Below are 13625 nucleotides of genomic sequence, written 5' to 3' on the forward strand. Positions count from 1 at the left end.
GAATGTGACATCTTACGGAGGATTGATCGTACAATAATTGGACGGTTGTAATGATATATAGTTAACCGTAAACAAAGAAATGCTAACCAATCAAAGGCTAGGATGGTCTATTCCTTCTCATTTCAGATTACGATCTGAAATAGTGCCTAATATCTGGACGGTGTAATTTGAGCTACTTTAATGCCACAACATTGTTTTTAGTGGCTGCGTGTCAACTATCATACTGTGCCAGAGTATAAATGTTTTTTATTTTTTCTCACAGAAATATCACTTAGAAGGGATAAGATAAGGACGCGTGGCAAGGTGCCAAGTAGAAGAGGATAGACGCTGCCGACCACTGACGCGGGAGCACTGATTGCCGTTTGACCGCGGCGCACCGATTCGCACGCGTGTGTATTATTGGTACGACACTCGAAAAACGACGCGGATGGACCTAGCAAGAGACGGACGGGCCATGGACTGTTCAAGTGTACCATATGAATTTTATCCACACCGTCCATCAATTGTTACATATCATTTTAGGGCGTACGACGAAAAATGAGACAGATTAAAGACTCATCTGGACCACACCACAGGAAGCATAATTGACCGTTGAACCTTCCTAGGGCCCACAATGATGGTTAATTTCCATCGAAACCGTTCAAAAGATATCATAGAACTAGATTAAGGGAAAAAAAAATCATCTTGATCCAAAACTTCTGTGGCCCCCAGGAAGTTTTCAACGGTATCTGCTTAATCAGCATTGTGTGGTCCACTTGAACCTTTTATCTGAATCATTTTTTGTTCTATTCCATAAAACGATATGAAAAAATGAATGGACGGTGTGGATTCTATTGCTCATTATTCCGATTAAGCAGATACCGTTGAAATCCAACCTGATTTTTACTCTGGCTAGGTCTGTGGGGTTGTAGCCAATCCGCGTCCCCTGCGAATTCCATTGGTCTTTTTTCCGATTCCACCGGCAAAGTAACGGCTACTTTAGGTTCAACCTAAGTCCTAACTGCAAAAAGACTAACATGCCCTTGCTCTAGAAATCTATGGTAGTTCACCACCATTTTCAAAATGGTGGCGGCTCATCCTTCTCAGATGTGACATTTTTCCAGATATCCATACCGTAAAAGTTGTGGGGCCGATAGTGGATGTAGCCTATCTAAAAAAATCACATGGATCAAGCAATCCTAACCATTCAATTGATAGCTATCGGAAAAACGGTTTAAAATGATAGTTTTCTAATGGAAAAATCTTGGTTACTATCATCACAACGTAATGCTTGGGCTATGTTCCATCTACATTTGGGTCAGCTATTTAGACGGTCTGGATTCCTTAAGGGCCTGTTTGGGCAAATGATTTTAGGTGTATTGAGGTGTATGGAATTGGTTGATATGACGCATTTAATGCTGTCAGTGGACTGTCGGTGGTTTGTGTGTAGTCACCAATTCCATGAATAGCTACGGTCGTGCTTGGGTGTTATGGTATTGCAACCATCCCACGAGCTAATGTTGTTTGGATAAGTGAGGAATTGCTTCCGGTATATGTCATAACCATTGGAATGATATTTGGTAAGATTGTAAACCATTCTTCAACTTCCAGTATTGTACAAATACTGACACTGTTCAACGGTGCGAAAACGGTGCATATCACGGGCCATGCTTTCGGTGGCCCATGCACTACGTGATAAAAAGTCCATATAGACGGTGGATGTCAAGGATCCGAAATGGTAGATATCACGGTCAATTTATAAATTTTATGGCTCAGATCTTTGGTGCATAATATGTCCATGGTGGACCCCATAGTTTCAACGCTTTAAATCACTGAACTATAGGGGCACTCATACATACCGAAAACCAAAACTTTAGTGCCTGAGCATTGTACAATAAGAGAAGTCTCGAGTATCAAATGCTCCCTTAAAATAAACTGAGAAAACTGGATGGGCCATTGATCACGTTATCTACACCATCGAAACCTTTGGGTAATCAATGTGGCCCCTCTAATGAATATATTGTTTCAGCTTCTTCACCAGGTGATTTCAATGGGCTATTCTACCATTTCAACGGTGTAGATTCTCCAGCCAATCGACACATTATCAGGAAACTAAACCGTTGTATGAAAACATGTTTCATATCAAATCTATCAACTACGTAAGATAATCAAACAGACCTGCACACAAAATGTACGCTTCAGAATAAAACAGAAATAGAATCGTCTAGGATGCACGAAAACAGCGAACAAAAAAAAAATATTAATACATAAATAAAAGGCAAAAACAAAATAAAATAGACACATTAAAAAAAAAGGATAGCACCGGGAACATCCAAAAGAAACCCGCTCCTCAACATCAAAACAACAACAAATTCACACGACTAACATCATAGTAAGGAGGGGCAGTCTCAGTGGCAACTGGATTGTCTTCTAAACCATTGCATACTGTAGGAATGGATAATGAAGAACGGCTAAACCCACGGGTGAACCTGTAAAGAGTTTAATACGAAAATGAATATAATATAAATAGGTACTAAACAAAAACTCATGATGCCAATGTGCAGACTCAGTACCTGTCCGTATTGATAATGCAAGGAAGAGAATACCATACTCCCAGTCAAATGTACTTTTACATACTACTACCAAAATGCTGAGATTTACCTGTTCATATCCGACTGATATAAGTACATTATCACTATACACAAAGAGACGATTGCCTATATGCAAAGGGCATTACTACTCACTGTTAAATTCACTTGTGTCAAGATTGATGTGGTCATTAACCTCCAAACAAACATCTATTGCCTACACACAAAAACACATTACCTAAGAAATGATACAAGAATCCAATTCGGGTTTCAAGTAGTCATACCTGGCCCTTGGTCCAACTGGGAGCAAGAGGCTGGACTTCATTTGTAAGAAACCTCATATTAATGGAGATTAAGGGAGATATGGATAAAAGAAAAAATCAATGCATGCAATTCTATCACAATTTACACTCAAATATACATATAATGAGATTTGTAGTTAAGATGCAGTTATACATGCCATATCAAAGAGTTCGAGGATAAGTTATCTATTGTCTACAAAAATTTAAACAGCAAATGGTGCAACACTATCCAAAACTACAGCTTAATTATTATATATAATATGAAGAATAAAATCAAGATTGTAACTACTAATGCTACCACCACTTCCCCGACTTTCAGGGTGACATCATCTGTTTGTGTACTCTTGCACACCATGGATCTCGAAATTTCTCGGATAGAATTCCGAGCATCTGTAGGTGAATGTACCTCACCATGTCGCTTGTTAATTAATCCACTACTTGAACTTGTATAGTTTGCATTCCACCATGCGATGGTATCTTGGAATGTTTTGAATGATCGATGTCTGGCACCGCTAAATCCCTCCACATGCAGTCGTGCCTCGTCCGAGGACATATATATCCCCAATCATCGTCCATTGATTACAACATATATATCCCCGGACATCGATTTTGGGAACACCTACCTCACAGCCACTTCCACGGCAGCGCGCGATTGCAATACAGCTTAATTATTATATATAATATGAAGAATAAAACCAAGATTGCAACTACTAATGCTACCACCACTTCCCCGACTTTCAGGGTGACATCATCTGTTTGTATACTCTTGCACACCATGGATCTCGAAATTTCTCGGATAGAATTCCGAGCATCTGTAGGTGAATGTACCTCACTACGTCGCTTGTTAATTAATCCACTACTTGAACTTGCATAGTTTGCATTCCACCATGCGGTGGCATCTTGGAATGTTTTAAATGATCGATGTCTGGCACCGCTAAATCCCTCCACATGCAGTCGTGCCTCGTCCCAGGACATATATATCCCCGATCGTCGTCCATTGATTACAACATATATATCCCTGGACGTCGATTTTGGGAACACCTACCTCACAGCCACTTCCACGGCAGCTCGCGATTGCAATACACCTCTACCCAGCAAGAACGGGTGACGAACATGCATCCATCTATCTAGGATCGATTTCGCGCCAAAAACCTCTGCCATACCCTCTCTCTCGCCATCGCTAGGGATTGAGAAATCCCATCGGTCTCCGTACGATGTCTTCTGGTTTCGCTGTGGATGGGAAGGATGTGAGAGAGTCGACATCAATTCTGAGGGATTTTGCAATCCCTCTATATCTCGCTGAATACATCGAAGGACGATCGAGTACCTGCAGTCAACGCCGCCCAAACACGAGGGGGGGTAGGGTCGGTGGGATTTGACAATCCTATCCCACCTAATACCCTTTAATACACCTTAAAACGTTTGCCTAAACATGCCCTAAAATAGTTGTAAATGCCCCTGGCAGGAAAATGAAAATCTGGATTCTCTTCCAGAAGACCCAAACTAGATACGTTCAGGTTTGAGTACCCATCGGTTCTTTTAGATTTAGATCCGTGTAGCTAAGGAATCCTCTCCTTTTAAGAACAATCAAAGGTCAGACCCGAATGCAACCTAATTTTTCAGACGCAAACCCGTTACAATCCGGTCGAACACATCTGGTACCGTCCAATCCGCTTGTATGGTTGATGAATCACCATTTTAAATTAGTGGTGAACTATCACAGGAATCAATTGCAGGCTTTCTGAGGAGTCAGACTCACCGAGTTCGAAACCTTTGTCCGAGTTAACTCATTATTTTGTGCGTGGAATTGCTTCGTTGGACGACACGACAAAAGTGAGTGAGTCAGCGTTTTTCTCAGAAGCTTGCACATGCTATGGTAGCTGTATTTTCCATTATTCCATGTGGTGTGGCTGACTTGATATGTTGATCTTAGTCATTTTTAGCTTGAGGACCTATCATCGAGGATAAAACCTAATAGATGGAGTGAATTTTATATATATATATAAATATATATATATATATATATATATATATATATATATATATAATGGGTCCACTAAGATATTTGTGCCATGTCTACTCGCACACACACCCCACACACTCACGTTAGTGGAATTTCACCACTTGTGGGTACTCGAACCCTTGACCAGGTGTTGAAACTCCGAAGAGTCTACCACCGAAGCAAGAGTAAAGACCCGTGGGTCATGGATACTTACGTGTTTTACATATGGTCAAGAAGTCATTAAAAGAAAATTAAAAGCTAAGTCGGCGCACCATAATGTTTGTGAGTCATCCATCTGTTTTACCAACTCCTCTTGTTGTAATAGATGTCTTAAATTGAGTTTGTTATAGGGCTTGTTGATGTGATCGAGAAACCATTCCGATATCAACTTCGATGGCATCAAACAGTACTTGATCCCATTGAGATTTTTCGGATTTTCTCTGGTTGATCACTGGACTAATTGGGCATCTTTTCGATGCCAGCGGTAGTTGTTCGATGTCATTAAAGATCTGTTCGATGCCATCGAACAAGGCTCGATGTAATTGGAGAAAATTAAAATTTTCAGTGTTGTCTCTAGACAGTTAAGGTGTTAGTTCGATGTCGTCAAATGATAAGTTTCGATGACATCGAAGTGTATTCGATGCCATCGAACTATTCGGCGCAAAATATGCAGAGTTGTGATTTTGCGGAATTTATTTTCGATTTCGTTTGAATTTTTTCTTAACTTATAAATATGGATGTAAACAAGATTGAGAGAGTATTCAAGGGTTTCTAAATCGTCCAAGACTTTCAAATGGTGTAGCAAAGGGTGAGATTCTATGTTGTTTGAATCAGGTAATCTTTTTCTTTATGTAATTTCTACTTTGATAATAATATGTCTCTGTGTGTCGTGGTTTTTTCCTTCCAGGATTTATCCATGTCAAAATCTTTGTGTTCTTCTCGTATTTGCTTGGTGCAATTGGATTACTATCCTAAATTCATCTCTGTATGCTTCCTCAGTCCCCCCAACACTCTTAAGGCATAAGACAAAAACTAAAATCTAAATCTCAAGTGGGCCACGTAACAGTAAACTATGGGGATCGAACTCTCATTATTAAAACTTTCGTTTGACCGTTGAAGTTCTATATCTGGTTAATAGCTTTTTGTGTTTTCGGTTCATCCCCGTGGAAATGACATTACGAACGGTTTGGATGGTATATAAACATCAAGCTAGAACCCAGGAAGTTTTAAACATTAGGCATTTCACTTTCTACTTTTTCTAAGGGTGTGCCCACTTGAGTTTTAGATGCATCTCAAACGGATGGCGGAGGTGGATTGTTTATAAACACGAGTTCCAGATGCATCTCATTTCTGGACCTCACCTAACTTCCGACCATGTTTTAGACACCCGGCCCACCACTGTGTTTGTGAGAATAGATGTGAATGCCATCAGTGGCCAGAGTCTTTTCAATTTAATTGCGTCTCCAAAAGTGGAAAGATGAAGAGTTTAATACTCTGGCAGAGTGTGACAGTTGATAGACAGGCACTAGGAAATTCTAAACGTGGAATACAAGCAACTCAATTGAGTTGTTAAAACAATCAGTGCCGATCTAGATAGATTACGAAACCAAACTTAGTCAATTTTATTTTTGTTACCAGTCGACTGATGGATATTTAATGGACGGTTAATATTAAAACTAATATTGGCTAGAATTCAACCAGATTAGGATTTATCGAATTTTGGCCGGACAGGATTTATCAAGGAAGGTATTTGGACGGTTAGATTTGAATTAATATATTCCATGTGTACAATTTCTGAGTAGGTGCATACCAACACTAAAGGCTTGGATAAGAATATATTGAAGCGGTGGCTTGCAGAACCCATGTGTAGATGTGAGAAAAGGGATTTTGGTGGGGAAGAAATTGCCACAAAAGCATCATTTCCTATTGCTTAAACGCATGAAAATGCTTATTGCACGTGGCATCCAACTGCTTTGATCCAAACTGTCTAAATCATGGGAATTAAAATGGATGTGGTACAACCCAAAAATCATATCGACCGTATATCTTAATCATCTAGCTAGCCGATACTTGCTTGATGAATCTGAACTGTCCAACGTTTGTATCTTTAGATGACTTTTGATGCCGACCAAACCAACGGCCGGTGTCCGTCTTTTCACTGTGTGATTGTTTGTTAAGATATTATCCATTGTCGGCCTCACGGTCTGGCCATTTTAACTGAGAGGCATTATGTTGGATGTATGTCTTCAATCTAAAATGGGGGATTTTGAGTGATCTACGGTCTTGCTCAATTGAACCTCTTCAGAATTATATTGGTTGTTCACCGTAGAGTTTGGACCTTGTTCCATTGATTGGTAATATTCAAAAAATACCCCCAAAGTCACTGTAAGTTTGTGGCACAATTCCATCGCTTGATCTGGTGCTTGCTTGATCGATCAAAGGGGGCTTGATCAATTGATGCTGCATGCAAATATGCAAAAATGCACGTTTTGTTTACTATTTCAGTTGTGATAGTATATATATTAAGTATAACCAGGATTAATATTAAGTATAACCAGGATTAAGGTAATGCTAAGCACGGTTAAAGGTTATAGAGAGGAAAAGTGGAATGAGTTCTTGTCATTATTAGGGCCTGTTTGGGAGTGTGGATTTGGAACCCTCCCATTGTGTTTAACACCCTGGATTAGGAATTAACTTCAATTCAAAAATAGCTATGCATGGTATATTCATAGGGTTTTGAATTTAATTATTAAATCAATTGTAATATCTCTAATTAATGACATATGTAATGTTTGACACAATGATTGTAGTAAGCCCGTTGAAATATATGTTTTGCTTGAAAATGATGAAATTCAAAGTCTTGGATGGGCCACAAGCACAAGATCATGTCCGAGTGACTAACCAACGAGTTTTAGTTGTTGATTCACATGGGCAATGTTTGGACGGTACTGATCATCATATTAGAGTAATTATAGTGATGCAATTGATAATCTAATTGTTTTTAGGTATCATTAGTGGGTCATGTGCCCAATAGAATAACAGTATGGTGACACAGCTCGATTGCTCCACGGGTGCCTGCTTGATCGATCGAAGGGGGCTTGATAGATCGACTCTTAGATTGATGTTGCTTGTGGATTTGCAAAATTGCAATTTTTGTTTCATATTTTGATTGTAATAGTATATATATATTGGGTGTAATCAAAATTAGAGCAATGCTAAGCACGTTTAAGGGTTCTAAAGAGGAAAAAATTAAGATTATTGGGAAATTCGAATGAGTTTTCATTATTGTAAGTTTCTCTCATCTCTTGTATATTACTTTTATAGCAAATTGATTGTCGGTCTATACCATAATTTTTCTCAAGAGGATTTTTTCACATAAATCTCATGTGTTCTATATGTACTTGGTTACGCTTGATCTTTTGTTGTTTGATTCGAATACATTATTGCTTCCGCGCTATCCTCAACACATTCATGCCTTTAGTATTTTGTAGCATGGGACCCAAATTTCTTACGGTACCAAGCAACAAACACCTTATTACGCCCACCATGGCATCTGTGTAACATCCATTTCATCCATCAATTTCTCCGGTAAAAATGAAATAAACCCAAAACTCAAATGAGCCACGTTATAAGAAACAGTGAAGATGAGGATGCCCACCTTTGACACCTTTCTAAAGCCGACCATAATGCTACGTCATATCATCATCTCGTATAATGGTTTTGAGCAAAATGAAGGGAAAACATAAATATTACCTTGATCTAAAATTTCAATGGGCCCTAAGATGGTTTCAACGGCCAACATCCCCATACATGCCATTTCTTATGGTGTGACCAATGTAAGTTTTGAATCTCCCTGATTTTTGGGCTCTTTCGTACATGAGTTGTGGCAAACGATTGAGGGAGTGGACGTCATACAAAGATCACCAAGGCCATAAAACTTTTTTATCATACGGGTTGTAAAAATTCACCTCATATGGTATGCCATGAGGCATGGCAAGAGTCCGTATTCTCTCGAACGAGGATCAAGTACAGCTCCTGTTATGAATTAGCTCCCTCTACCACTGATGTGACATGATTTGATTGGACTGCTGCAGTTAAAGATGTGATTAGGTACAACCCCTGGTAGGATTGAGGTCCATCCACCACCCAACATGGAAGGATAAATAGATTGCATGATGTTGTTAGATACGGACCCATGCAAAGCATGTTCCAAAATTGTTACTCAACCATGGCTCATCTCCAGCACCAGCTAAATGTCCAATCAAATCATGCCATGTCAAGAGCGGAGGGAGTTTGGTCCAAGCAACCGGCAGCATCCGCTTTTTGTCTGGCAAAGATGATAATGCTCGAACGAACACATAAGCACAAATGCCCTTGGTGACGCAAGGTGATTTTAATTGGGCCTCATGCCATTGCTAGAAATGGTCTCTCAAAGCATTTTTGAAAATTGTTCGGTCAAATACATAGTCATTTAGATCTATCTATTACATTGATACATGTCCCAATTAAATCCCACCACACTGTGTCCCCAAGGATATCACATGTGATTTAGTCAATAAGGATATTACATAGTCATTTGGATCTATCTATTACATTGATACGTGGCCCAATTAAATCCCACCACACCGTGTCCCCAAGCATATTACATGTGATTTAGTCAATAAGGATATTACATAGTCATTTGGATCTATCTATTACATTGATACGTGGCCCAATTAAATCCCACCACGCTGTGTCCCCAAGGATATTACATGTGATTTAGTCAATAAGGAATCCACTTCTTGTTTGTACGCCATAGGATCTTGCTAATAGAGACAACTCAAGTGAAAGTGTCCTATCATGTAAATGAGTTGGTTGAGTCATGTCGAGGGGACCTTGAACCATTTATATATTAGAAATTGGGTCAAAATTTTAAATCTAAATCCATGTATTAGAGTCGGGTCCAGCACGGAAAATTAGTCAATCCATTTATATAGTGGATGGACTCGTATAGGACCTAGCCTAACTCATTTATCATATAGGTTGGGTTTGAATAGAATCTTAGATTGAGTTTGGATTTTTTTTATTTTATTTATTTATTTTTAATAAATTCAAATTGTTCATGCAAATAATCCTCCACATGGGTCCTTACTCCTACTCTAGTGGTAGACTCTTAGGAGTTTCAACACCTGGTTGAGGGTTTGAGTACCTATGGGTGGTGAAATCCCACCATGGCGTGAGTGTGTGGTGATGTGTGTGCGTGTGTAAAAAAAATAAAAAAATAAAAAAATCCTCCACATAATCTTAATCAGGAGTTGCTATAAATTTTAGGGCCTATTTGGCCGGGCAAATCCCATGGGATTAGGAGGGATGGGATGGATTTTAAGTAATGATGGTGGTGTCAGTAGATTGGTTTAAGATCCATGGGATTGCTATATCCCGGGACATCTTTACTAGGTCTATTTGGCACGCTAAGCATATCCTGGGATTTACCTTCCAATCCGTCCAACCAAGGGATGTGATCAATTTTAAGGTAATGATGGTGATGTCAGTGGATTGTTTTAAGATGCATGGGATTGCTTATATCCCGAGACAAGTTCACCGGGTCTGTTTGGCTCGCCATGCATATCCTAGGATATTACAATCCCATCCCTCCTAATACCATGGGATCAGTCCAGCCAAACAGGCCGTTAATGGTAAAACTAAAGGAACCGAAGTACATCCTACCCGACCTCCATGATAACCCATCCAGGTAGGGATTCATAGGGCCCACCATGATGTATGGTTTTTATTCATGCTATTCATCCATTTTTTTTTTCAAATCTTTTTATGGCATGAACTTGAAATGAGGCAAATTATTTTAATTCGACCACACAAGAGGATTTGAAAGCTGCTGAAGTTTACAAGAAAGTTAATATTTGTGTTTTCACTTCGTCCACGTCTATCTGAACTTATGAACAGCTTAGATGGCAAATGGATATGATGGAAGCTCTTAGGAAGTATTCATTATCACATCTACTTCTTGTGGTGTGGCCTACTTGAGTCTTTGGTTTACCACATTTTCGGCTCATACCCTCAAATGATACGGGAAAATGAACGGATGTCATTGAGAAAATAACGAATACCACTGATAGAGAACAAGAACATGAGAACGTGGCATGTGTGTTCGTGAATCCAACCATCAAAATCATGCTCTCCACTCTAGGTGGGTCCCTGAATTCTTAAACATATGTAGCCACTGATTTATAACTTTGTCGAATACGGGCCATTAAAATTTTTTTTTATTTCCAATGCCCATTTTATAATTTCAGAGTCAGGTAATTAATCCGTTCGGTTCAATTCTTTTTAGCTTACGTTCGACCCGACATAAAGCCCACCATTTGGACGGTTTGGATTGACGTACATTAATGCCAGGTGTACAGCTGCTACGTGAATGTGTATGGATCAACAAAACTCCCATCCACAAGGGGTGATCAGAGATTCTTAAAATTTAAGACACGGGATTAAATGAGTGGCCCCGCACGTGAAAGGACGAAGTTCGTGTAAGAGATCCGTGGATACACTGCACACGTGTCAGAGATCGAACGGTAAGAATTCAACGTACATGTGCGGCTTACTGGATGAGTTTACTACCACATTGCACAGATTAAAAATGGCGGAGACGTATCAACCATACACACGTACGGCACAGTTGTAGGGCTATCCAGACCGTCTAAATGGTAGAGACTTTTAACTATCCATTTGATAACCATTAGTTGGATGGTCAGGATCGCTTGATCAGTGTGATTATACAGATGAGGAAGATGGCCAGTCTAAGCTGGTCGAACATAGAACACATGTGAAAGATTCTGGCCATTCATCGAGTGGGTCCCACCATGAACGGTGTCGATCTTAGACACGTGCGGCGTCACATATCAATTGAGTCGGTTAAGGAAGGAAATGGTGTTCAAACGTCACGAAACTCCTGTATATATCTCTCATGCATTGGTGAGAAACGTCAAGCCTACAACGGTTGTATGAGAAAATGACAAATGCTAAAAATACAAAATACAATTTTAACGGTTGAAAAGATATTCTACGCGGAAATCTTTCCGACTATGAAACTTCAAGAGTCCTAAAAGGAGGCTGTTTTTTACTTGTTAGTTGTATTTTGCTTGACTATACAATGCTAGCAGAATCATCAATAACGTTTGAGCTGTTTGGGGCCCACACGTTATATATATCTGGAATCACATACTGCATCTGGTGGGCCTTCACATCTCCAGATTACATTCCAAGAATCACAATCATCGAAGACTCAGGTGGGATACAACAAAGGGAGCAATGTTATTCAATTTTTGTGGTCAACTTAAGTTTTGGAATGGGTTGATTTTTTATCTGACCGTTCATCGTAATGGTTCACACCTCGTGAATGGTTTGGATGACACATAAACAATACAAAACATGGTAAATCCTATATTACACTTGGGATTTCTACAATGAGGTGGGCTTTCTGCTTTGAAATGCCCCCATTCCTTTGGGTCCAGCCCATCAGATTCTGTGTAAGGGTGGATTTTGGGATCGAGGTTTATAGGGGTCATCTAATGGATCAGTTGGATGGTATCTGCAGAATATGGTGGGCCCTACATTTTTCAAACGTGTGAAAATTATTAAAAGGGTTATTTGGTAGTTTGTATTTAATATGTAATTATTATGAAATTCATGTGAATTGGAATTATTAGAATTTAACACTACAATAATCAAAATCACTAATTAATATTTGGTGGCCTGCATTTGAAAAGGAGAGTGAGAGATGATGATTGTGACTTACAAATTAATAGTAATAAGAATTCACATGAAATAAAATCACATGAAAAAATAAAAAATAATTTGAAGGCCTGCTTTCTTTTTTCCAATTTTTATTTGAAAATCTCTATAAATAAGTAACAATTATATATTTGTGTACTTTCAACAACATTCTCAATGCTGACAGCTTGCTGTTTGAAAATAGTCCGATGTTAAAATCAAGCGGTGCAAAAAGTACAGACCCATTGAGATGTATGTGGCTTATCTATTTTGTCAATTAATCATAAAGCATGAGCCGAAAAATGAAATAGATTCATGTTTAAAGCAAACCACAACACGAGAAATGATGAGAATTGAATGCTTTATTCATGTTTGTTTGGCTTTATGAGCAAGTTAGGTGACAAATAAATATATGAGCCCTAGAAAGGAAACTACTTTCCATGATGGTTGTCTTAGGAGTGGTTTGGCACGATGGATTTGGGAGGATTTAAGGGTATTTCAAATTTCTTGGTTGTTCGGCACCATAAGGAAACTGAGGGTTTCAAATAAGGAGGATTTCAAAACCCTTCAAAGAAGGGATTTGAAATCGACTTTGAAAGCTTAGATTACATCTTAAATCATTCCCAGAGTTGTATGTTTAACATGTGTGTCACCATACTATTATTGTATTGGACACATGGCCCACTAATGATATTCCAAAACAAATATATTATCTATTGCATCACTATAATTACTTTCATATGATGATCAACACTGTCCAAACATTGTGCATATAAATCAACAGGTGAAAAGCGTCAATTAGTCACCCGAACATGATCTTGTGCTTGTGGTCCATCCACGACTTGGAATTTCATCATTTTTGGGCAAAGCATGTATTTCAACAGGCTTATTACAACCATTGTGTCAAACATTACATATGTCACTAATTAGATATATTAAAGTTGATTTAATAATTAAATTCAAACCCCTATAAATATATAATGCATAGCT

The sequence above is a fragment of the Magnolia sinica genome, chromosome 8 (assembly GCF_029962835.1).
Source record: "Magnolia sinica isolate HGM2019 chromosome 8, MsV1, whole genome shotgun sequence".
NCBI lineage: Eukaryota > Viridiplantae > Streptophyta > Magnoliopsida > Magnoliales > Magnoliaceae > Magnolia > Magnolia sinica.